This window comes from Lepidochelys kempii, chromosome 4 (assembly GCF_965140265.1).
Source record: "Lepidochelys kempii isolate rLepKem1 chromosome 4, rLepKem1.hap2, whole genome shotgun sequence".
Classification (NCBI taxonomy): Eukaryota; Metazoa; Chordata; order Testudines; family Cheloniidae; genus Lepidochelys; species Lepidochelys kempii.
This window is the reverse complement of record NC_133259.1, coordinates 83246801-83269692: the sequence shown is the minus strand read 5'-3', so window position 1 is coordinate 83269692 and position 22892 is coordinate 83246801. Positions and strand designations below refer to the sequence as shown.

The following is a 22892-nucleotide window of genomic DNA, read 5'->3' as shown; positions in this document are numbered from 1 at the left end:
AGATTCCATTGTTAGTAATCCCTTTTCCTCCAGAATGAATTAACAATCTGAATTGTTTACTGCTTATTACGTAGGCTGTGGGGGATGAGACTAGAGCCCTTGGTGATTCCCTTGACTGCTGTGGGAAAAGCCTTTGAGTACATCAAAAGAGATTTAAAATGTTCGGTATAAATTAATCTGTATCCTGCAATAATGAAATATACTGAACTATGAAGACCTCAGTTTACATATACCTCAATTCCCAAATCAGAAGTTTCAGTTTCAGATTGTGGCCTGGGCTGAGCACCAGTGTAAGGCTGCAAGGGGAATTAAACATTTACATTGTTTAGGAGTAACCGTCAGGAAAGACCAATACTTATTGTACATTTATTGCTGGCTCTTGAGCCGTTAGCAATATGTGCTGAATATTAGAATATGCACCATTTATATAGTGCTGGCACTAGTGACACGTAATTCAGACCTATCTTCTTGGAGTCAGGACACTTTATTACATCGCTTTAACCCTAAGGAGTCTACATAATTGATGGATTTGGGATAGATTACAGATACATAATAACCTTGAGATAACCAGTTTCCACTGATTGAGTTTAATCTGGTAGAGTTGAATTGCCATTCACCCAGGGCTTCCAGCAATGCATATGGCTCTACATTTTCTATGACTAATTTAAATTGTTGGATTGAAATGACTTTTTCTGTTTAAAAATATTTGAAATATGAAATATCAGATTTGGCAAATAGTTGGATGAGGATTAATTTATAGAAAAACAACTCAAGCCAGCAAAATCTTGTCTTCCAAGATATTTTTGAGGGTGTGTGTGTGTGTGTGGAGGAGTGTTAAATTATGGTGTTTATAACAAGAGAACCAAAGGGTTTCCCATCACCAGAAAACAAATGAGACAACTCCCTAGGTTAGGATACACCCCAATACTGTGATCTTATGTTGGGAGCTTTCTTTCCAAGGCTTCTGGAATCCCTGTAGCCATTCATCCATTCCATGCTTCTAATCTGTTTATAATAAAAAAACAAAGTAATGTACGGTGATTTTTATCTTCAGAGCAAACATTGCTTTCCAGAGGAAAGATGAGGAAACTGAGGCACAGAGGTGTGAAGCAATTTGCCCAGTTACAAAGCAAAGTCAGTGGCAGAGCTGAGAACAGGAAAGTAGTCTCCTGACTCCCAGTCGTATGGCCTGTTTACTGGATCATGCTCATTCTTTGTGTTCTCTCAGGGCCTGTGTGTTCCTTCATTTCCAAGCTCCATCTTGTTATTCTACTAGAACATATACCTGAGTTTGAAACATGGAATTAACTCCATGCTTGCTGGAAAGCAACTGTAGGGCCATGGGAGAATGAGACCCTATTTTCAGAAATGGTTACTGGCTTTGAGACCCATGGTTTCACAAGTCTGCAGGGTTCATGGGAGTAGCCACGCTCCAGTTAGGGTTGCCAACTGTCTAATCCCACAAATCCAAACACCCTTGCCCTGCCCCTTTCCCGAGTCTCTTTCCCTACCCTCCCTCTTTCATTCCATCCCCCCTCCCTCTGTCACTCACTCACTTTCACCCTCACCCACTTTTACCCTCACTCCACCCACTGGACTGGAATAGGGGTTTGGAGCATGGGAGTGGGTGCAGGCTCTGGGTTGGGGCCGAGGGGTTCAGAGTATGGGAGGGGGCTGCGGGCTGACACTAAGGCAGGGGGTTGGGGTGCAGGAGGAGGTGCCAGGTGCAAGCTCTGGGAGGGACTTTGGGTGCTGGAGGGGGCTCAGTGCTAGGGGAGGGGGTTGGGGTGCAGGAGGGTTCTGAGATTCAGGCTCTGGGACGGGGCTCAGGGCTGCAGCAGGAAGTTGGGGTGCGGGAGAGGGTGAGGGGTGCAGGCTCTGGCCAGGTAGTGCTTACCTTGGGTGGCTCCCAGTCAGCAGCTCACCGGAGCTAAGGCAGGCTCCTTGACTGCCCTGGTCCCACACCACTCTTGGACGTGGCTGGCATGTCCCTGAGGCCCCTGGGGGGGGCAGGAGTCTCTGTGTGCCCCCACTGCTCCCATTGGCCTCAGTTCCTGGCCAATGGGAGCTGTGGAGTCGGTGCTTAGGGTGGGGGCAGCACGCAGAGGCCCCCTGCCCTCACAGGGGTCACAGGGATGTGCTAGCTGCTTTGAGGAGTGGCATGGGGCCAGGGAAGGCAGGGAGCCTGCCTTACCTCCCCTCAGCCGCTGGATTTTCAGTGGCTTAAAATCTCCTGGTTTGGCTTCAGTAGCCTCTGGGAGATACAGCCCAATTCCAGGAGACTCCCGGTGAAACCGGGAGGTTTGGCAACCCTAGCTCCAGTCTTCCACCTGGCAGCCTGCATATAATTGCTTAGCTGGGACCAATGAAGCCCTGCCACAGTTTGAGGCTCTGTCTCTGAGGTCTGTCAGAGTCCCAGAGTAACTGATTGGCTCATTGGCCCTACTGAAGCTGCAGGAACAGGAAGCTGTCTGAACAACTGGGCTCCAGCCTGCTTTGGACTGTGTGCATTGTGCCTCCCACTCTGCAGAGGCATCCTGACCTGTTGTGACTCCTGGCATCTGACTTGTGGTTCTGATCTCCAGTGTGCATCCTGCCTCTGATCCCCCGTATCCTGACCCAGCCGACTCTTGACTCCTGTCTCATGGCTGCATAATCTGGCTCTGACTACTCAGTTAGACATCTAGATTATAGAGATGTCCATATCCCATGTTCAAAACAATGTTAAATTGAATGTTTTGTTCAAAGTGAAAGTTAAATGTGAGGGATAGTTCCAAACTAAAGCTAGGAAGAAAAAGAGAAGCTAGATATAGGTGCTAGTGAGGATGTAGAGGTGACTGTGTCCTTTAGGATGACTGCAGGACTTTCCCCCTTATGGGATATACTGTTGCACAGCTCCAAAAGCCAAGTGCCAAAGGGAATCAAGGCAAATGAAGGTTCAGATGAGCTCTGTACAGAGAGGCGATCCCTGACCTCAGAAGTGAAGGAGCACAAAGAAAAGTTAGTGTAAGTGACTTAAAGTTTTATTTTAATAAAACTCTGTTCAGCTTTTCAATGTGTGTCCACACCATGAATATTCCTCCTCCCTTCCATTCAGAGTACAACAGAAAAGCAGACCCCAGGACTCTGCTGAAAAATCTATCTATGTTGAGTTGAATTTTCCTTAACTGTGTACTTACATTGCCAGATATTTAGGAGCCAATAACATTTCTTGGGTTGTTTTACTGCTCTAATGGCATCCGTATGATCTGAAGGCATAGCTATACTTTTTAAAAATATTTTTTGAACAAACTAGTGATAATATGCTGTAAATGCTTCCACGACATGCAGCTACACAAGCATACAGATACAGACAGAGAATTTAAATAAAGGACTGAGTGTTTTGAATCTCTCCAATCTTCCTAAAAAGATGGAGTAAAAACTCTGATGAATCAGGTCCCTTTTTACCATAATAATGATACTGTGCTAGAGTTCAAGCTTCTGAAAGGGTCTTCCAAAATCACATTGTGGGAATGTTTCTTTGTCATAGAAATTGTGAGGCACCACGGCCTTGCCAATAAGCAAAACTTTCCATTCTATTTGGGTGATTTTTAGTCAATATAACAATGTGGCTTTGTTTTATCCAGGTTTCAGGAGGAAAAAAGTAAGATTCTTTCACTGAGGAACATACAGATAACTCTGGAGGAAAACCTTTGGCTGAAGCCTTATTCAAATGGATTTTTTTTTTCCAGAGAGACCTTGAATAGTCATCGAGCCTTTTGAATAGGCTTTGTAGTGATGTATGCCACTATGTTCTACTTAAGAAATTGGAGACTGTTCTTGAGAGGAAGATTGCAAGGGACGTCTGGAAAAATATACTGTATGGTATTTGAAACTGCTTGGAGGGTTTTCAGGAATATTAACAAATGAAACACAATTTTTTTTTTAACATTCTGCAGTTCATAGTGCACTTCACCTTTCCAGATAGTTACTTTAAAGGCAAACACAACCATGGGGAAGATTTCATATGATATAAACTCAAACCTACATAGTCAAATATTGCCAGAGGCAATAAAAAATTCAAACAAAACCTTTGAACTACAATCTGGAATGTGTTGTGTGGGGATGTTGTCAAAAAATCCACTGGAATAATGCTTAAAGCTAATTAAATGATAGCTAAGAGGGGAAGCAGAGTAAATACTGGAAATCATGAAGTTCTTGATATTAAACTGCTCAAGATAGTTAAGACCAAAGCAGACTGTGAAGAACTTCAAAAAGATCTCACAAAACTAAGTGATTGGGCAACAAAATGGCAAATGAAATTTAATGTGGATAAATGTAAAGTAATGCACATTGGAAAAAATAACCCCAACTATATGTACAATATGATGGGGGCTAATTTAGCTACAACTAATCAGGAGAAAGATCTGGAGTCATCGTGGATAGTTCTCTGAAGATGTCCACGCAGTGTGCATCGGCAGTCAAAAAAGCAAACAGGATGTTAGGAATCATTAAAAAAGGGATGGAGAATAAGACGGAGTATATCTTATTGCCCTTATATAAATCCATGGTACGCCCACATCTTGAATACTGTATACAGATGTGGTCCCCTCCTCTCAAAAAAGATATACTGGCATTAGAAAAGGTTCAGAAAAGGACAACTAAAATGATTAGGGGTTTGGATCAGGTCCCATATGAGGAGAGATTAAAGAGGATAGGACTTTTCAGCTTGGAAAAGAGGAGTCTAAGGGGGAATATGATAGAGATATATAAAATCACAAGTGGTGTAGAGAAAGTGAATAAGGAAAAGTTATTTACTTGTTCCCATAATATAAGAACTAGGGGCCACCAAATGAAATTAACAGGCAGCAGGTTTAAAACAAATAAAAGGAAGTTCTTCTTCACACAGCACACAGTCAACCTGTGGAACTCCTTGCCTGAGGAGGTTGTGAAGGCTTGGACTATAACAGGGTTTAAAAGAGAACTGGATAAATTCATGGAGGTTAAGTCCAATAATGGCTATTAGCCAGGATGGGTAAGGAATGGTGTCCCTAGCCTCTGTTTGTCAGATGGTGGAGATGGATGGCAGGAGAGAGGTTCACTCCCTCTGGGGCACCTGGCATTGGCCACTGTTGATAGACAGGATACTGGGGTAGATGGACCTTTGGTCTGATCCAGTATGGCCATTCTTATATTCTTATGATCTTCTTAAATGTCCTATTGGATTAAGGCAAACATGAGTCCTTTTGCAGAAATGACATACACAGTCAGGGGAATTACTTCATATTTGAATGGATTTGAGTCCTTTTCTGTAATATGAATAGTTCACTTCACTTATATTGATGGAAAGCTGATGCATCATAGGATGCAGCAACTCTGGTGCATACTTGGTACTCCAGGAAAGCTTGAGGAAGCCAGTGATCATGACATCTACATTGTTAGGACTCTGTGGATTGGAAAGGATGGGCTGTCTTGGAAACAGGAGAGGAGCTGTAGGGCAGATGCCCTCAACAGCATCCTCCCCTCATAGCGCAACTGATTTCAGAGTGCAATCTGTGTGGGAGTTAATTGCCGAGCTCCTTTAGGGGCAAGAGTATAGAAGGGAAGGCTATCTTTGGGTATGGCCTTAGCTCCTCAGTGTTGTTTTATGCTAGGTTCTGTGAGTATGGTAGACTGGGCCACCCTTCAGAGGCAGTAAACACCTTCTCCTTGAGGGGTGCAACCTGAATAGGGAATGAAAGCAGAGATTGGTTACTGGTGCTGCTGTGGGAGCCGTTGCTCCTTGAGGCACTTTGGCTACATAAGAAATGGAGGAGTGACAAATGCTGTACATGAGCTATTTGTTATATGAATACCATATTGACATCATACTGATGATATGCATATGTTGGAACCTGTTTGCATTGGGATATATTCTGATTGATGTGCAGCTTTATGTCACTTAGAATGGCACCATGAAACACTTGCCACTAAATGTCAGACATTTATTTGATCCTATTGATTTTATTGCAATATTAACTGTTATGATTGAATATAACCATATTCTGTATTTACAACAACATATGCCCCATAAGGATACATCTCCAGAGCTAAGAAACATTAATGGATACATCTGTATTAATGCTATATGTGCTGCTTTTTTAATTGTGGTACACAGTAATGCATATAAATGTTATTATCCATCAGGTGAGCACTTCTTCACCTATACTTCTAATTTACTGCAATTGATATGGGTTATTATCTCTCCTGGGATTGCATTTCCATTATCCATTCATCTTCCATACTCCTACTGTCTGTCAATCTTCTTGTTTTGATACCACCAGCCACTACCTCTATCTTTTGCATAATAGAAATCTTTTACATCTTAGCCAATTGCTATAATTATGGGCAACTGGTTGAGTGCTGGATGACCAAGAGTCATAAATGAGGGTCCTTTTATAGTATTTACTTTTATAATAAAAAGCACACAGTGAGAGTGCTTTCACATCCTGTAATTCACCTGTACTGAAGCTCCTGCCTCTAAGCTGCTGTGCTCAATCCAAATTTGCATGAAATTCGGGAGGCAAAAAAGTGCAGTTTACACTTCACTGTTCTGGAGAAATTTTTGGAGCACTTTTTCCTCTCCATGTGCTCTGTTACTATAGAGGACAATCTGGCCTATTGGGAGAATTGTTTCTAAAACTGACATCAATAAAATTAAGCATTTTTCTTTCAGAACAGATTTTGGGCAGCTATGTTGTAAGGTAAATTGAATTGAAATTAGAGTCTGCTCCTGGTATAGATAAAAGGCTCAAAAGTCTGAATTTTCATTTGATCCTCTGTGATATTTTTTACAGGTATTTTATCGTGGCAACTTCAGTTACCTTGTATTTCCGTTCCTATAAATGATTTGGAAAAACAGGTAAACAGTGAAGTGGCAAAGTCTGCAGATGATGCAAAATTACTCAAGACAGTTAAATCCAAAGCAGATTGTGAAGAGATCTCACAAAACTGGGTGACTGGGCAAAAAATGACAGATGAAATTCAATATTGATAAATAAATGCAAAGTAATGCTTATTGGAAAACAATCCTAATTCTACATACAAAATAATGGGGTCTAAATTAGTTGTTACCATTCAAGAAAGAGATCTTGGAGTCACTGTGGATAGTCCTCTGAAAACATCTATTCAATGTGCAGTGGTAATCAAAAAAGCTAACAGAATGCTAGGAACCATTAGGAAAGGGATAGATAATAAGACAGAAAATATCATAATGCCACTATATAAGATGTATCTTATATACACATCTTGAATACTGCATGCAGTTCTGGTGGCCCACCTCAAAAAAAGACATATTAGAAATAGAAAAGGTGCAGAAAAGGGCAACAAAAATATTAGGAGTATGGAACAGCTTCCATAGGAGGAGAGATTAGAAAGACTGGGACTGTTCAGCTTGGAAAAGAAACGACTAAGGGGGGATGTGATAGAAGTCTATAAAATCATGAAGCTGTGGAGAAAGTGAATAAGGAAGTGTTATTTACCCTTTCACATAACACAAGAACCAGGGGTCACCCAATAAAATTAATAGGCAGCAGGTTTAAAAAACAACAAAAGGAAGTATTTCTTCATCCAATGCACAATCAACCCATGAAACTCTTTGCCAGGAGATGTTATGAAGGCCAAAACAATAATGGGGTTCCAAAAAAGAACTAGACAAGGTCCATTAATGACTATTAGCCAAGATGGTCAGGGATGCAACCCCGTTCTCTGCATGTCTTTAAGCCTTTGACTGCCAGAAGCTGGGACTGGACAACAGGGGATGGATCATATGATAAATTGCCCTGTTCTGTTCATTTTCTTTGAAGCACCTGGTATTGGCTACTGTCGGAAGACAGGATACTGGGCTAGATGGACCATTGTTCTGACCCAGTATGGCCATTCATATGTTCTTATAACTTTAAATTTTTTTTAATATGTTTCTTTATTTGGGACTTTGTTTGTAGGAATTATGTCATGGGCAACAAATCTATGTGTGCTAAATGGGTAGACTGAAGCTTTTATAACAATAGTAGGTCCTTTGAACTTAGGTATTTTCAATATAATTGTCCTGATGTTATATTTTGAACCATTATATTCTTTTGATTATTGGGAGAACCTGTCTGTATAGGACATTTGAAAATTTAACGTACCTGTAATAGGATGCTTGGAGGGCTGGGTTGCCTAATAGTTGGTGCACCTGACTTCTAGACCCTTGCTTCCCTAGCAGAGGTGTCTCAGTCCTTAAGGAGATGTGGTAGGTGGACTAGGGCCATCTCTCTCCATTCAGTCCCAGCCCAGGACCTTACATAAAGCAAAGCTGACAGGATTTTCCTGGCAGAAAGTCTAAGTCCACTGCCCTTGGCTATTTTCTACCTCTGTTTCTTCAGTTTGGGACGTGGCCCCAATATTCCAAACAGTCTGTAGTGCCCCCTTGTGGACCTTTTGTGGCATCCTGCCACCTCCTCAGGTCCCTCTGGGTGGTACAGACAAGATGGAAGGGCATAAGCCCACAATGTCTCTATGGTTAAATCAGCTCACTCACTGCTGGGTGCTCCTTAGTGCTTCTTCCCTGGTGGCTGTCCCAGCTCTCAGGCTCCTAGTGATGCTCCCCTCATGAAGGGAGATAGCTTGCTTCTGCATCTTTGGCAGTCAGCCCTGAACTGAGACAAATTCTCTGCTTTTCATCCCCCTACAGGCCTGGCATTAGCTGCAGGTGTAGCAGCATAGGGCTAACTGAGCCCATGGGCTCTACTTAACCCTTTTTGTGCTGGTGTGATGTTTCTTAGCCACACCACAGTACCTGACACTAATACTGCCTGTTATGTTGTCTTGTTATGCTTGTAATTATGGAACAGTTGCGAAATGAAGTCTAGGCTATTTTTAGCCATTAAATATCCCATAGCATTTTTTGTAAGAGATGGGGTGTTAACCCTGCTGATGTGGTCAAATTTTAACTCGGGTAGCTAAACTCCATCTAGCAGCATTCCCAGACAGTTTCAATTCGATATCTTTTTCTTTCATTCAGGCTCAGTCCAATGCCTTTAATGTCAGTGGGAATTTTTCTTCTGACTTCATTAGTCACTGGACTATGCTCTTCCTGTTCAATACTGTCGTGTGATGTTACTGTGCAGTGTTAAGCATCTCCTGCTTAGCTCACTAGATTTCACTCCATTTTGGTACTGTATGAAGTGCAGGACTCTATAAAAGTTCACTGAATTATGGTATGATATAAATCTATGATATTTAGGACAAGGTGAAGAGTTTGTTAAAGAGAAATCTCCCCATGCAGCCAAGATAAACCAGAAGTAAACCTGGGCGGGTTTTATTTGTGTAAAGTTACTGAGCAAGATGTTAAAAGATTTCATACATCACCACTTGTGAGTATTTCAGTGCAAATAGCTCCACACCATTATTATGTACAACACACAAACCCATACATGCACTTTCACATTCATTATAAAACAATCACTCTCTTGAATCTGGACTGCCATTATAGTAGACATCTGGCGATCCAGAAATATCATCCTTGATTTACGGCCTATTCCAGCTAATGGGAAAACTCCCATTGACATAAATGGGTATTGGATTGGGCTTTTATAACAAATATAATCAATACTCTTATTATGCCTGGACAATGAAAATATGCTTGAGTTATACAAATGGATGCTATACAATGAATTACAGAAAAGGCCATTGAATTCTGATTTCATAGTTTTGGAAGGTTAATTTCATTGACATTTCTTTGTCATTCAACTTATCCATTCTCATATGGGTTTTGGAGTAAAGTAAATTATTTGATTACTGTCTTGCAACTTGTCATACATCTTCTGGGTGGATATTTTTATTTTGTGGCTTTGATGTTTAGATGTTATGGGTTCTGTTCTGTTTAGGAGTCAGTCTTGAGGTCCATCTACCATAGTTATGGTCATGTGGTCCTACGAGAAATCAAAAGCAAACTGAATCTTTAAACAAAATTCAGGTCTTTCTCTTTCTCGCTCAATAATTTCATTGTATTTTAATTTGTGTAATTAATCTGTCTGTTAGAACTCTGCTCTTTTCATGAGTTTTCAAAGAATTTATGGGGATATGTACAGTAAATATGTAGCCTAATATACCATCGTGTGTCTTTATTCCTTTGAGTTCAAAATTAAACAAAAGTACTAGTTCTTTGTTTAAAACAATCCACATTTGAAAGGCTAAATTTCTAGTGAGATCTTTAGGTAGCTACTAGTGCCCTGAAATATGGAGCTACACTCATGGGCAGTAGATAGTACCAACATAGGGGCTGATCCAAAGCTCATTTAAATCAATGGAAAGACTGTCCCATTGGCCATATGGATGGGCCAGATTTGTATATAACTGAGATCAGAATATGACCTATTTTCTTTCTGGTTAGGTATCTGTGACCTTCAGAAGGATCCTGCCAACTAATGCACCCAAAGCAATGCCTGCACAGTCAAAGCATATTAGTTAAAAATTGCTATTAATGCATGGAGATTGTAAGCTGCAATGATGCAAAAAGAGATCCAGTGTCATATGTGCTTTGCTGTGTAATACATATTAATCCAGGTAATACAAGGTAAATTATTTTCAGGAGTGTAAGCATTTAGTTTAATTAAGCAGAATGTGAGTGAATGATGCATTTAGGTTCAGAGTTACGTAATGTAACCTTATTGCTGCTGGGCTCTTGGTAGAGAAGTCAGGGCCCAAGCTGTCAGGTGCTATATGCATTGCAGGAATAGTCAGTCAAGGCTAGTTTGAGCTGGAACTGGATTATCAATTTATGTCTCACTATTTGGGATGTTTCTTTGTTTCCTAATAAAAACTGAGCACTGTTAAGAAAATTCTGGTGCATTTTTGTGATTCTTCAATATTCAGCACACATTTTAAAGCACAATAAAGTAAAGAAAGAGGCTATATTTGTCAGTGTTTAAAAGTTATGTCTAGGCTCTGTAGAGATATCACACATGTTAGTTCTAAATCACCAATACCTCTGCAGTGATAAGCCACAAGGCAACCTGTGGTATTTCAATTTTTAAACACATGTTCTGTTCTATGTCAGCTATATATTTTTCTCTCTCTCTCCAGTTCCCTGTCCTCTACTATCATTCTGTAAGAAATCTGTCTCCAAGATGTCAGAAGATAATGAAAAGGGAGACACAAAAAAGGAAGCTGGCCACCTGTCACTCTAATAGGTACCTTTCTCACAGGCTCTGCAGGTGTCCCTGTTCATCATCAAAAGTACATATTTTGAAGAATAGCCTAATGTTTGTGCCAGCTGCCAACCTGAGGAAACCCTTTGCTGACTGAACTTAGAAAAGGCTAAGAAGAGCTGATGTAGCGATAACAAGCCAAAATAATTTGTAACATGCGTGCTGCAGGTGAGCAGCAGCAGTCTCAGTGATAGTGTCTCACCATGAATTTCTAAATGTATCCTAAACCCTGACTGAAACAAATGTACTTGAAAAGGAATGTGTAGTTGAGTCCTGCAAGGAGGGAGAACAAATGAATAAATAACTGTAGCACTGATCCATCTGAAAAACTGATTTACAGTTGGTCAAGGTGGCCCTATCTTTTCAGTGCTATCGGAATTGGTAGGCTCAGAGTAGGCTGACATGGCCTACTCTGAGCATTGTAGCACATGCACCATCTTCTGAGAGGCGTGGCAGAGGTGGCCATGGTATGGCTCAGGAAATTGGCGGGAGACTCACAAGAGGCTTTAATTTAGAGCAGAGAGCTGAACAAGATGTTCATCTCTGATGAATCTGCAGAATAAGTATGTGATGTTGCACTCCATATGCTTTATGAAAATATGCTTATGAATCTGAATATGATGTAACTGGAATATGCTTTATGCAAAAGGTCTCTTGTAAGGTATCATTACAAAGCTTATAATCTACTGAGTGTGTTCATCCTATTTGTTTGCATGTATTATTTCTATGTCTGGAGTTAGGAGAATAAGATATACACTTGTATTACTGATGTAAACATATTGAGTGGAAGCCATTAAAGATGCTTCAGAATCAATAACTATAAATGGCTCTGTTTACTTGCAAACCTTCCTGTGTACTTGTGGGCCAGCCCAGGAAGAATGGAGGCTAGGGTCTCACAGGACATATGACCGTGTCACATGATACTAGAATCCACCTTAAATCTGGTACTTTTCCATTTAGAAGGAGGGATGGGGACTCAGAGAGAGAAAAGATTCTCTCCTTGGGCCAAAGCTATAAAAGGGGTGGAACAGGACAAAGGTGGCTGCCAGTCATGAGAAAACCCCTAGTTACCACCTGAGATGGCTGCTGGAACTAACAAGGACTGTACCAGGGGACAGGATTGGGCCCAGACTAGGAAGGAGTCTAGTCTGTGAAAGAAGCTTATTGGAACATCTCTGAGGGTGAGGTATTACCTGTAATCAGTTTCTTAATGTAATAGGCTTAGACTTGCATGATTTTGCTTGGTAACTTACTTTGTTCTGTCTGTTATTACTTGAAACCACTTAAATCCTATTTTTATACTTAATAAAATCACTTTGGTTTATTAATGAACCCTGAGTCAGTGATTAATTCCTGGGGGAGCAAACAGCTGTGCATATCTCTCTATCAGGTGTTATAGAGGGCGGACAATTTATGAGTTTACCCTGTATATGTTCTATACAGAGTGCAACTGATTTATTTACGGTTTGGATCCCATTAGGAACTGGGTGTCTGGGTGCTGAAAAGGTAACCTGCTGAGCTGTTTTTAGTTAAATTCTGCAGATTTGGGAACATGGCCCAGACCCTGAGTCTGTGTTGCAGCAGGCTAGTATGTCTGGCTCAACAAGGCAGGGTTCTGGAGTCCCAAGCTGGCAGGGAAAACGGGCTCAGAGGTAATTTCAGCACATCAGGTGACAGTCTCTGTGACTGAACCCATCACAAAGTAGGAGCATTAAGCAGGTCTCAGATGAAGCAACAATGCAAACAGATATATAGTATTGTATGAGTCAGGACTACAGGTAGAGTGGTCTTGGATAATGGCTTGCTAATGTCATCCCCTCAAGTGATTTTTAGCATTGGATGTCTGAGGAAGCTCTGGAGATGCTGGGCAGCTGATCCTGACAACTAAAAAGAATAATGTCCAGAATAAGGGAGCCAGAATCCACTGTGAAAGTGAGCCAGAGTCATTTTAAGGAGATCTAAAGGAATGATATTAGGATAGTAGTATGGGGTTGAGAGATGCTAGTGGGATCTAAAGAGCAGTTGTAACAGTTTGGAGACCCCTGGAGAGCCAAGAGACTTGAGCAATGGGTTAGACCAGCACTGGGAACTAACTTTATGCCAAGGATACCTGATGGTAAGTTAACAGCAATGAGTTTGCTTCTAATGGCCTGATGCTCTGGAAATTGGAATTTGACAACAGACATGGTTTACATGTGTATTGAAAGTATGCTCCACTGTGATAAGTGATCAGCTTGTTAGACTGTTAGACTGGAGTTGGCTGACATACTGACAAGTACATTAAAGCCACATGTCAAGATGGTTTGTTAGTGCTATATAAAAGTGATGAATTCATTAATTATTTTATTAGAATATGCATATATAATACTTAGAGGGGTCAGGCCTGTGGCGATCTGGGCTGCAGTCTTGGCAAAAAAACAAAAACAAAAAACCAACAACAACCCATAAAGGTCAGAGAGCACACCAGTCACTGAGAAAGGAGGATGCATGACCAGTTCTGGAGCAACACTTTGTGACTGGTAAAAGGGACTACAGCATTTTGCGGATGATACTAAACTGGGAGGAGTGGTAGATACGCTGGAGGGGAGGGATAGGATACAGAAGGACCTAGACCAATTGGAAGATTGGGCCAAAAGGAATCTGATGAGGTTCAATAAGGATAAGTGCAGGGTCCTGCACTTAGGACGGAAGAACCCAATGCACAGCTACAGACTAGGGACCGAATGGCTAGGCAGCAGTTCTGCAGAAAAGGACCTAGGGGTGACAGTGGACGAGAAGCTGGATATGAGTCAGCAGTGTGCCCTTGTTGCCAAGAAGGCCAATGGCATTTTGGGATGTATAAGTAGGGGCATAGCGAGCAGATCGAGGGACGTGATCGTTCCCCTCTATTCGACATTGGTGAGGCCTCATCTGGAGTACTGTGTCCAGTTTTGGGCCCCACACTTCAAGAAGGATGTGGATAAATTGGAGAGAGTCCAGCGAAGGGCAACAAAAATTATTAGGGGACTGGAACACATGACTTATGAGGAGAGGCTGAGGGAGCTGGGATTGTTTAGCCTGCAGAAGAGAAGAATGAGGGGGGATTTGATAGCTGCTTTCAACTACCTGAAAGGGGGTTCCAAAGAGGATGGCTCTAGACTGTTCTCAATGGTAGCAGATGACAGAACGAGGAGTAATGGTCTCAAGTTGCAGTGGGGGAGGTTTAGGTTGGATATTAGGAAAAACTTTTTCACTAGGAGGGTGGTGAAACACTGGAATGCGTTACCTAGGGAGGTGGTAGAATCTCCTTCCTTAGAGGTTTTTAAGGTCAGGCTTGACAAAGCCCTGGCTGGGATGATTTAACTGGGAATTGGTCCTGCTTTGAGCAGGGGGTTGGACTAGATGACCTTCTGGGGTCCCTTCCAACCCTGATATTCTATGATTCTATGATTCATTGATCATTCCCACCCTGTAAGTTCCCAGTTCTTTTCAAGACAATGCTGCTACAAATGGGACTGTAATGAAGATGAAGGACAGAGGCAGTGGCAGTGTGCGCTGGCAATGAGGTGTGTGCATGCGTTTCAGGTTCCTGACTCCAGGTTGGAACATTGGCCAGTACTCACCAAAAGGAGGAGTGTCATCCATTGCATTATTAGCACCATTTCTAACCTTATCTAGGTTTCCCTTGCATTCCTTCCATCCAAGCACTAACAAAATCCAGCTCTTCTGAGCTGGGAGTGCATGTGATCACAACACGAGCTGACTTGGGTGCAGTTATAAATAAGTTATAGAAATTTCTCTAAATTAATTTTATTCTTTGATTATAACTAATTTGTATTGTCCCTTTTGATGTTCAGAAAAGAAAGTAGCTACTTTGCTTTCTCTGCAAAGGTGAAAAAGGCAATATGTATTAATACTTTTTATAGTCATACTGAAAATGTATGCAGAAAACTTTTAAACAGTACAGTATGCTTTATGTGAGACGTATCTGTTATGTGAATGAAATGATCCATTATTCCAATCTGTTCATGGGCCTGACAAACTGTAGGGGTAAGCAAAGCAAGTTTTCAGCATTGTTCCTTCAAATTAGTGAGGTGGCATTAGCTAAATTCATCTCTGTGCTCTTTCAGTAAGTTTATGTTTAGGCTTTTCTGCTGTGTGAGGGCTGTGACATAGGCTGCCTTCATAAGTAGCTATACGTGTAAAAATGGTGTAATTCAACAACTATTTTCTATGAGAAAGGTGAGGTGTACGTTAGCAGAATGACTAAGTGTTAAGTTTAATGTTTTAAGAAGCATGGAGATCAGACTTTGATCTCTCATACATCGCTGGAAATCCAGAGGTTCTCTACTGAGACTCCAATGTGACTTCAGTTGACCACTTCCAGATTTACACCAGTGTCAATCAGATCAGAATCCAGCCCATAACGTCAAAACAATATACAGCAATGCTAGATCATTTCAGCTTTATTACATTCCAGCCCAGTACATCTAACTTTATATATGTCTGCAGCATGCTATACATTTATTATTTTTTCCCCCTGTTTTGTCTGACAAGTGCAGAAACAAGGCCAGAAGCTCATTCACTTATCTGGGCTAGGTACAGTAGTATGGTAACTCTCACAGGGAGCAATTACAGATATCTGATTATTCCAGTAGGTGGAGCTTGGGGATTCCATTCCTGTGAAGAAACAACACATTCTGTATGGTCTTCTTAACAGAGTGTGTCCCACTTGGGGTCTTTCAGGGCTGTGGCAAAAGTAAACCCTTATTATTTTGGCATCTCTATGGAAACTATCAGAACACTAAACAGTGCGTTAAAAATAAACAAGACTGGGCTATCTTAGTGCAGGTGCAAACTTAAAGGTCCTGAGTTCACACTGATGTAAACCTCATCAGAGTGGTTTTTCTAATTTAGTCTTCAAAGAGGACTACATTGGTGCAAACTCAGAAGCTTTAAATTCTCGCCTGCAGCATCCACAAGGGGAATTATAGTGCAGCACTTTTATGTGCATTGCTATTCATGTCCCCTCAGTCTGAACTTAGGGGTAGCCAAACCTTCACATGCCTGACATAGCACAGTGGAGAGTAGGAAATGAAGTTAGGAAAACAATCTATTCCACGTGGAATATCTTTCTTTGATTCAAACGGTAGCCTTATGTGGCTGGATTAACAATGGTTCACAAGTTAGAAAGGTCTTGTAAAGTACTGAAGACACATACTATGACCAAACCCTTCAACACTAAGATGGCTGATTCTATATAAAGTACACCTCATAAGGTCAATGAAAGGGTACATCTTTTGAAGTCATTGAGATAGCATTAGTGCAAATGTAAGCTGAATATGGCCCATAAAATGGCAGATGCCCCATTTCATTATTAGTTGATGAGCATTAGAGAGAAAATCTTCAGAGCAGGGACTGCCTTCCCAGTTGTTTGTACATTTCCCAGCACAATGGTGCCCTGATCCTGATTGAGAGAGTGCCCAAATCCAAACAATAAATGAAGTGTGCAGAGACTAAAGTTCCTACAACTTCTATTTCTAAGTACTCAACCCCAAAAATAAAGTTGAGAGAAATATTTTAATCTGGTAAAGTGCCAAAGAGTGATTTTTAAATGGTGTAACAGAAAGGCAAACATGTTAACGCGTTCTCTTGGGCTTTTAAGCTACTTTCACTTTAGGTGAAAAGCCACTTTGAGGCTTCCAGAAGGGGGAGCCTGATGAGATCTGAAACAGTTGTCTCCAAAATAGTTTGCCCATTCTAGTAAAGGAACAGTGGCAGGGTTACTCACAAATATTAAGGAATAACCCTTAAAATATTTTACCAAATACTCCTGGATGTACAAGAGTCTGTCTCTGAAGTGAATTTTCACTAATTTATGCAAACCTCAAGTGACTGGAAAACTTTACTGATGTTTTACACTCAATGTGTTTTAATGTTTCCACATTTGTCAGTGCCGTAGTTACCAGTCTCACAGCAAAGCTTTTGCAGAGCAATGGACCAGAATACCTATCAGTAGCTTGAGCCACGGTGATGTATTCTTTAACTGTGCCTATCATCATCTTCCGTTCATCTTAATGCCTTTCATTATGCTGCCCCTTGTCCCTGAAAAACTTCCCAAATGCCTTCTCTGTTCTTTAAACCCCTCCTTTAAAAAAACACTCTTCTTCACAGTTTTCATGTTAATCTCCTCACCATCTATATCTCTGGGCCTATGAAACTGGCAGAAAATGTTTATTTGGGTGGGGATTATAAATTCTTACAAAGCTCTTGCCTCTAAAGACACCTTTGTACTCTTCTGAGGCTTTACTAATAAATGTTATTACAAATAATTACATACGTGCTGGAACTAAGGGTGTGGGGGAGCTGCCACACCCCATGGCTTGAAGTGGTTTTCATTATATACAGGCTTTACAGTTTGGCTCAGTGGCTCTCAGCACCCCCACTATAAACATTGTTCTGGCATCCCTGAATAATTAAGAATACCTGGTCAAATACTGAGGTGCTGAATGTAATGAAATACAGTGGGAGTTGCAGGTAGCCCACACATTTCAGAATTAGTTCACTCATGAAAACAGTTGTATTTCCAGAAAGTACGGCAGATACTAACATTTCAGACATCATCAAATCAATGCAAAAACTATTCAGATAACATGATGACCCAATTCGAAGAACTGTTTTCTTCCCCCTCACCCCCGCTCTCCTGCTGATAATAGCTCATCTTAAGTGTCACTCTCCTTACAGTGTGTATGATAACACCCATTTTTTCATGTTCTGTGTGTATATAAATCTCCTCACTGTATTTTCCACTGAATGCATCCGATGAAGTGAGCTGTAGCTCACGAAAGCTTATGCTCAAATAAATTGGTTAGTCTCTAAGGTGCCACAAGTACTCCTTTTCTTTTTGTGAATATAGACTAACACGGCTGCTACTCTGAAACCTGTTTTCTGAAGGTGGCTGTAGAAGTACTAGGTGTGATGTCCCTTTCAGAGGCTGCATATGTCCAAGCCAAACAAAATTTACAACAAAGAATTCACTCTACCTCAAATGTAAACAGTTATGAAATCCAGGAACCAAATTGCTTTAACCAAGCCTTCTAGAGGAATCCACTTTTAACTGGTCACTCATTTCGTTGGGTAGACAGAAGGGTTTTAAAATAGGGTGACCAGATATCCCGATTTTATAGGGACAGTCCTGATTTTGGGGTCTTTTTCTTATATAGGCTCCTATTACCTCCTACCCCCATCCCGACTTTTCACATTTGCTATATGGTCACCCTTATTTTAAATAGCTCTAAAACTCTACTAGCTATATCAGTTATGAGCCAATTTCAGAGAGAACATCCCTGCCTCAACCAGTCCTCTTTTCTTCTGAAGGGGAAACCTTTACAGGAGTCATAATCAGCTCCACCTGAGGCACTTCTGACTTCTTAGTCTCCATATTAATGCCTTTATTAGTCTTGCGGTGCATGAGAATTGCTACTCTTCCTACTATTAAGCTATTTTCCACTGACAAAGGCAGGTGTTAAGCTGTTCTTAATAATTTTCTATGAGAAAAATAAAGTTCCTAATATATTTAGTTGCTGTGAAGAGTATTTCTGAATTTGTTGATCCACAGCAAGAGAAAATTACAGTTTCCTCCATACAGTATTGCCAAATCCAAGTGTTTAAAATCGAGTCAGCCTCCCTGCCCCAAAATTAGTTGTTGTTTTTTAAAATGTAATTTTTTTTAATGTGCCTTCTTTTTTTTTGAGCCCTTAAGCTTTTAAGAACATAAGAGCGGGCATACTGAGTCAGAGGTCCATCTAGCCCAGTATCCCGTCTTCCAACAGTGGCCAATGCCAGTTGCCCGAGAGGGAATGAACAGAACAGGCAATCATCAAGTGATCCATCTCCTGTCACCCATTCCTGGCTTCTGGCAAACAGAGGGTAGGGACACCATCCCTGTCCATCTTGGCTAATAACCATTGATGGACCTATCCTCCATGAATTTATCTAGTTCTTTTTTGAACACTGTTATAGTCTTGGCCTTCACAACATCCTCTGGCAAAGAGTTCCACAGGTTGACTGTGTGTTGTGTGAAAAAATACTTCCTTTTGTTTATTTTAAATCTGTTGCCTATTAATTTCATTTAGTGACTCCTAGTTCTTGTGTTATGAGAAGAAGTAAATAACACTTCCTTATTTACTTTCTCCACACCAGTCATGATTTTATAGACCTCTATCATATCCCCCTTAGTCATCTCTTTTCCAAACTGAAAAGTGCCAGTTTTATTAATCTCTCCTTACACAGCAGTCGTTCCATACCCCTAATCATTTTTCTTGCCCTTTTCTGAAACTTTTCCAAGTCCAATATATCTTTTTTGAGATGGGGTGACCACATCTGCATGCAGGATTCAAGATGTGGGTCTATCATGGATTTATATAGAGGCAATATGATATTTTCTGTCTTATTACTATCCCTTTCTTAATGCTTTCCAACATTCTATTCGCTTTTTTGACTGCCGCTGCACATTGAGTGGATGTTTTCAGAGAACTATCCACAATGACTCCAAGATCTCTTTCTTGAGTGGCAACAGCCAATTTAGACCCCATCATTTTATATGTATAGTTGGGATTATGTTTTCCAATGTGCATTACTTTGCATTTATTATCATTGAATTTCATCTACCATTTTGTTGCCCAATCACCCAGTTTTGAGAGATCCTTTTTAGCTCTTCACATTCTGCCTGGGACTTAACTATCTTGAGTAGTTTTGTATCATCTGCAATTTTTTTCACCTCACTGTTTACCTCTTTTTTGAGATCATTTATGAATATGTTGAATAGGACTGGGCCCAGTACAGACACCACTGTTTACCTCTCTCCATTCTGAAAACTGACCATGTATTCCTATCCTTTGTGCTTGGGTACACTTACATTTTATAGCGCTCTAACTTCCTGGCTTAGGGGGTGTGAAAAATCACCCCCCTGAGTGCAGCAATTCAGAGCGCTTTAAAGCTCCCACTCTCCCATATGTACTCAATCTCCCATAATGGACTGTGGTCTCTCTCTATGGTTGATCTGCAGCAGTTTGTCATGGGAATTTTAGTTTCCAGTCCAATTTTGATTTGTCTCATGATCTACAGTTACTATGATTCACTGTGGCTGCTCAGCCACAAGGAGAGACTATTGTGCAACATGGGAGATGGAGTCCAGCCAGGAAGCAGGGCCCATAGGGGAGAATGGGGGCAGGAGACACGTGGACCTATACCTCCTATGAGGCTCTGCAGCTGCACAGGCAAAAGAAGATATTCCAGAATGAAACATTTCGATTAGCCAAAATGAGACAATTAATTTTCTGACAGGAAATTTGTTAACCCTACCAGACAGTTTGCTCCTACTACAAAGTTGAAATTCTCACATAAACATGACTGCAGGAGCTGGGGGTCTAAGGAAAACCATAAATATTATGAGTCTCACAATAACAATCACAAAAGTTAGCAACACTCTCCATGAAATGTACACGACATATAGCAATTTTTCAGTGCCATTTTGTCAAAATATTTCACTATGGAAAACAAATGTATCAACACTTGTCCAGAGAGTAAATATGGCACAAATCTTGATGCATATCAGCTGGGAACCACAAGGTTTTCTGATAAATATGACAGACAAAGTGGGCAGTAACAAATCTTGCCTGCACAAAAAGCTGCTGTGGTAACCTGTAGGTGTTAGTTAAAAATGAACCAATCCTTTGTTGCATCTGCTTACACACACAAACCTGATACTGGTGGGCCTTTCCTCTCAGCCCTTTTGTGGAAAAAAAAAAAAAGTTTTCCCACATTATCATCAAGGAAGTCTTGTAATGGGTGATACAGTCCACTGTAGCCTTTTAGTGTTGGCAAGGACTTATAAGTTATTTTCTTCTACACCTTGAAGAACATTACACTTCTGAGTAGGATGACATCTATCACAATGGCTCCTGAAGTCAATGTCACAGAAATTTAATGGCTGAAATCCCTGTCCCCTAATATAATGGTTATCACATGAATGACCAGATACTGACATGGATAGCATCAGACATTTTATAAATGAAAGTCGTCTAAGCAAAGCATCAGCAGGATTGGAAATCTGTAGGTAGCTAAAGATCTGTCAAAGTGACTTATTTGCAAATCGTTAGAAATAAAAGCTTTTTAGTTTTCGGATGTCCTTCACACCACATGCTTGTCTATTTCGAATCTAGCACTATATTTAATCTGGATAATATGGTAGCAAAAATGAACTATGTTAAACTCCAAAGTGCTTTTAGCCAAGAAGAAAGTTAATTTTAGGTAAGTATAATAAAACAGATTCATGTTTAACTCCTTCCAGTACTAAAATGTGTGCTATGGGAAAACTAACTAACTAACTAACTAAAAAAAATACTAGAGTTTCTTGTGGCAACTAGAATAGGAACAGTCCTCCATTTCCATACTATAATGTCCTGTTAAGAGGAAGTAAGTGAGAGAGTGACAGTGTCCTCTCCTCCATTGGATTTATAGACTCATGTTGTAACCCTAAATATTTGCTTTGAGTTTTATTTATAGCTTATAATATTTCCTAATTAAATAATTTTTCTCCCATCCCGAGACACAAATGTCTAATCATTATAGACGTCTGGAGACCCTCACACATCTTCCTAAGGGAACTGCAACAGACAACACATAATATATTCTTTTCTCAGTGTATGGAAAATTATAGATACTGGCAGAAACCAGTTCTTAGCTTTTCAGAGCGGTCCTCACTCAGCCACTGAGATAAAACAGAAGGCATCACAGATTTCTGTTTCTAATAGCTACCAATTAAAAGTTGAAGACAAACCAAACCGAAATAATAATGTATAATAGAAACTCTATGGGAAAATAGCACTTTGAATAATCTGTGAGGAAACTTCGTAAATGGAAGGCTCTAAAATTGCCCAAGTGTGACTATAAAAATTGAGGCCTTAACTCTTCAAAGTAGGCTGATTGATTTGTGGAATTGACGGGGTGCTTCTTTGCATTGCACATCATAAATTAATGCTGAACTTTGGGAAATAAAAGGTGTATTTATAGTAAACAGGTGGCTCCTATTCCAAAGAGATTTGTTTGGCCCTGTTTTATGATTGAGCTGAAGCTATGACATGTTAAGCGGAGCTTGTCACTCTTCCATCTGGTCTAGACAACTGCTGGAGGTGGAACCTATTTAGGAAGTTGCACATTTCCTGCAGTTGTTCCTGAATGTTTAAAAATAATGAACAGAAATCTCTGATTTACTTTGCTTTATTAACCCTATCTTAGGGGAATCATGTCATTGTTCATGGAGTAAATGGTACATGTTGCGTGGCATTTAAGGAACTTGTTATCAAATTACTGCATTTTAAAGCCTTACTTGGTGCTAATGGGAAAATTGTAAAGTGCAGATCAGGCTTTCCATTGGTGTGATTATAACCTATCTAAACAAATGCACTTGATAAGGAGTCCTTCATGCTAAGTAAAATGCTTCTATGCCTTATGGGAACCTTATGTTGACTTGCTTTCATCTCCCTCTGGACACACTTTATCCTTGGGTCTTATCTGGAAGAAGCAGTTGTTGCAGAGTGCTGTGTTCACTGCATACACCATTTCAACTTGTTTTGTTATTGATGTATTGGTTTTGTGGTTCACAGATGAAAGTGAACATTAAAAACAAGACATTCCCATACT

General features: G+C 40.6%; 1 long non-coding RNA gene across 2 annotated transcripts in view; it reads left to right on the top strand.

The window, feature by feature from the left end:
• Window positions 1-22892, top strand: part of LOC140909992 (uncharacterized) — a 166817-nt gene that overhangs the window by 135464 nt on the left and 8461 nt on the right. The window contains exon 3 of one of the 2 annotated variants that reach the window (XR_012158398.1): window positions 11086-12484. The exons of the other annotated variant lie outside the window; for it this stretch is intronic. This is a non-coding gene — a long non-coding RNA (uncharacterized lncRNA). Of the gene's footprint in view, window positions 1-11085; window positions 12485-22892 lie in introns of those variants that run through there. 2 annotated transcript variants of the gene reach the window in all.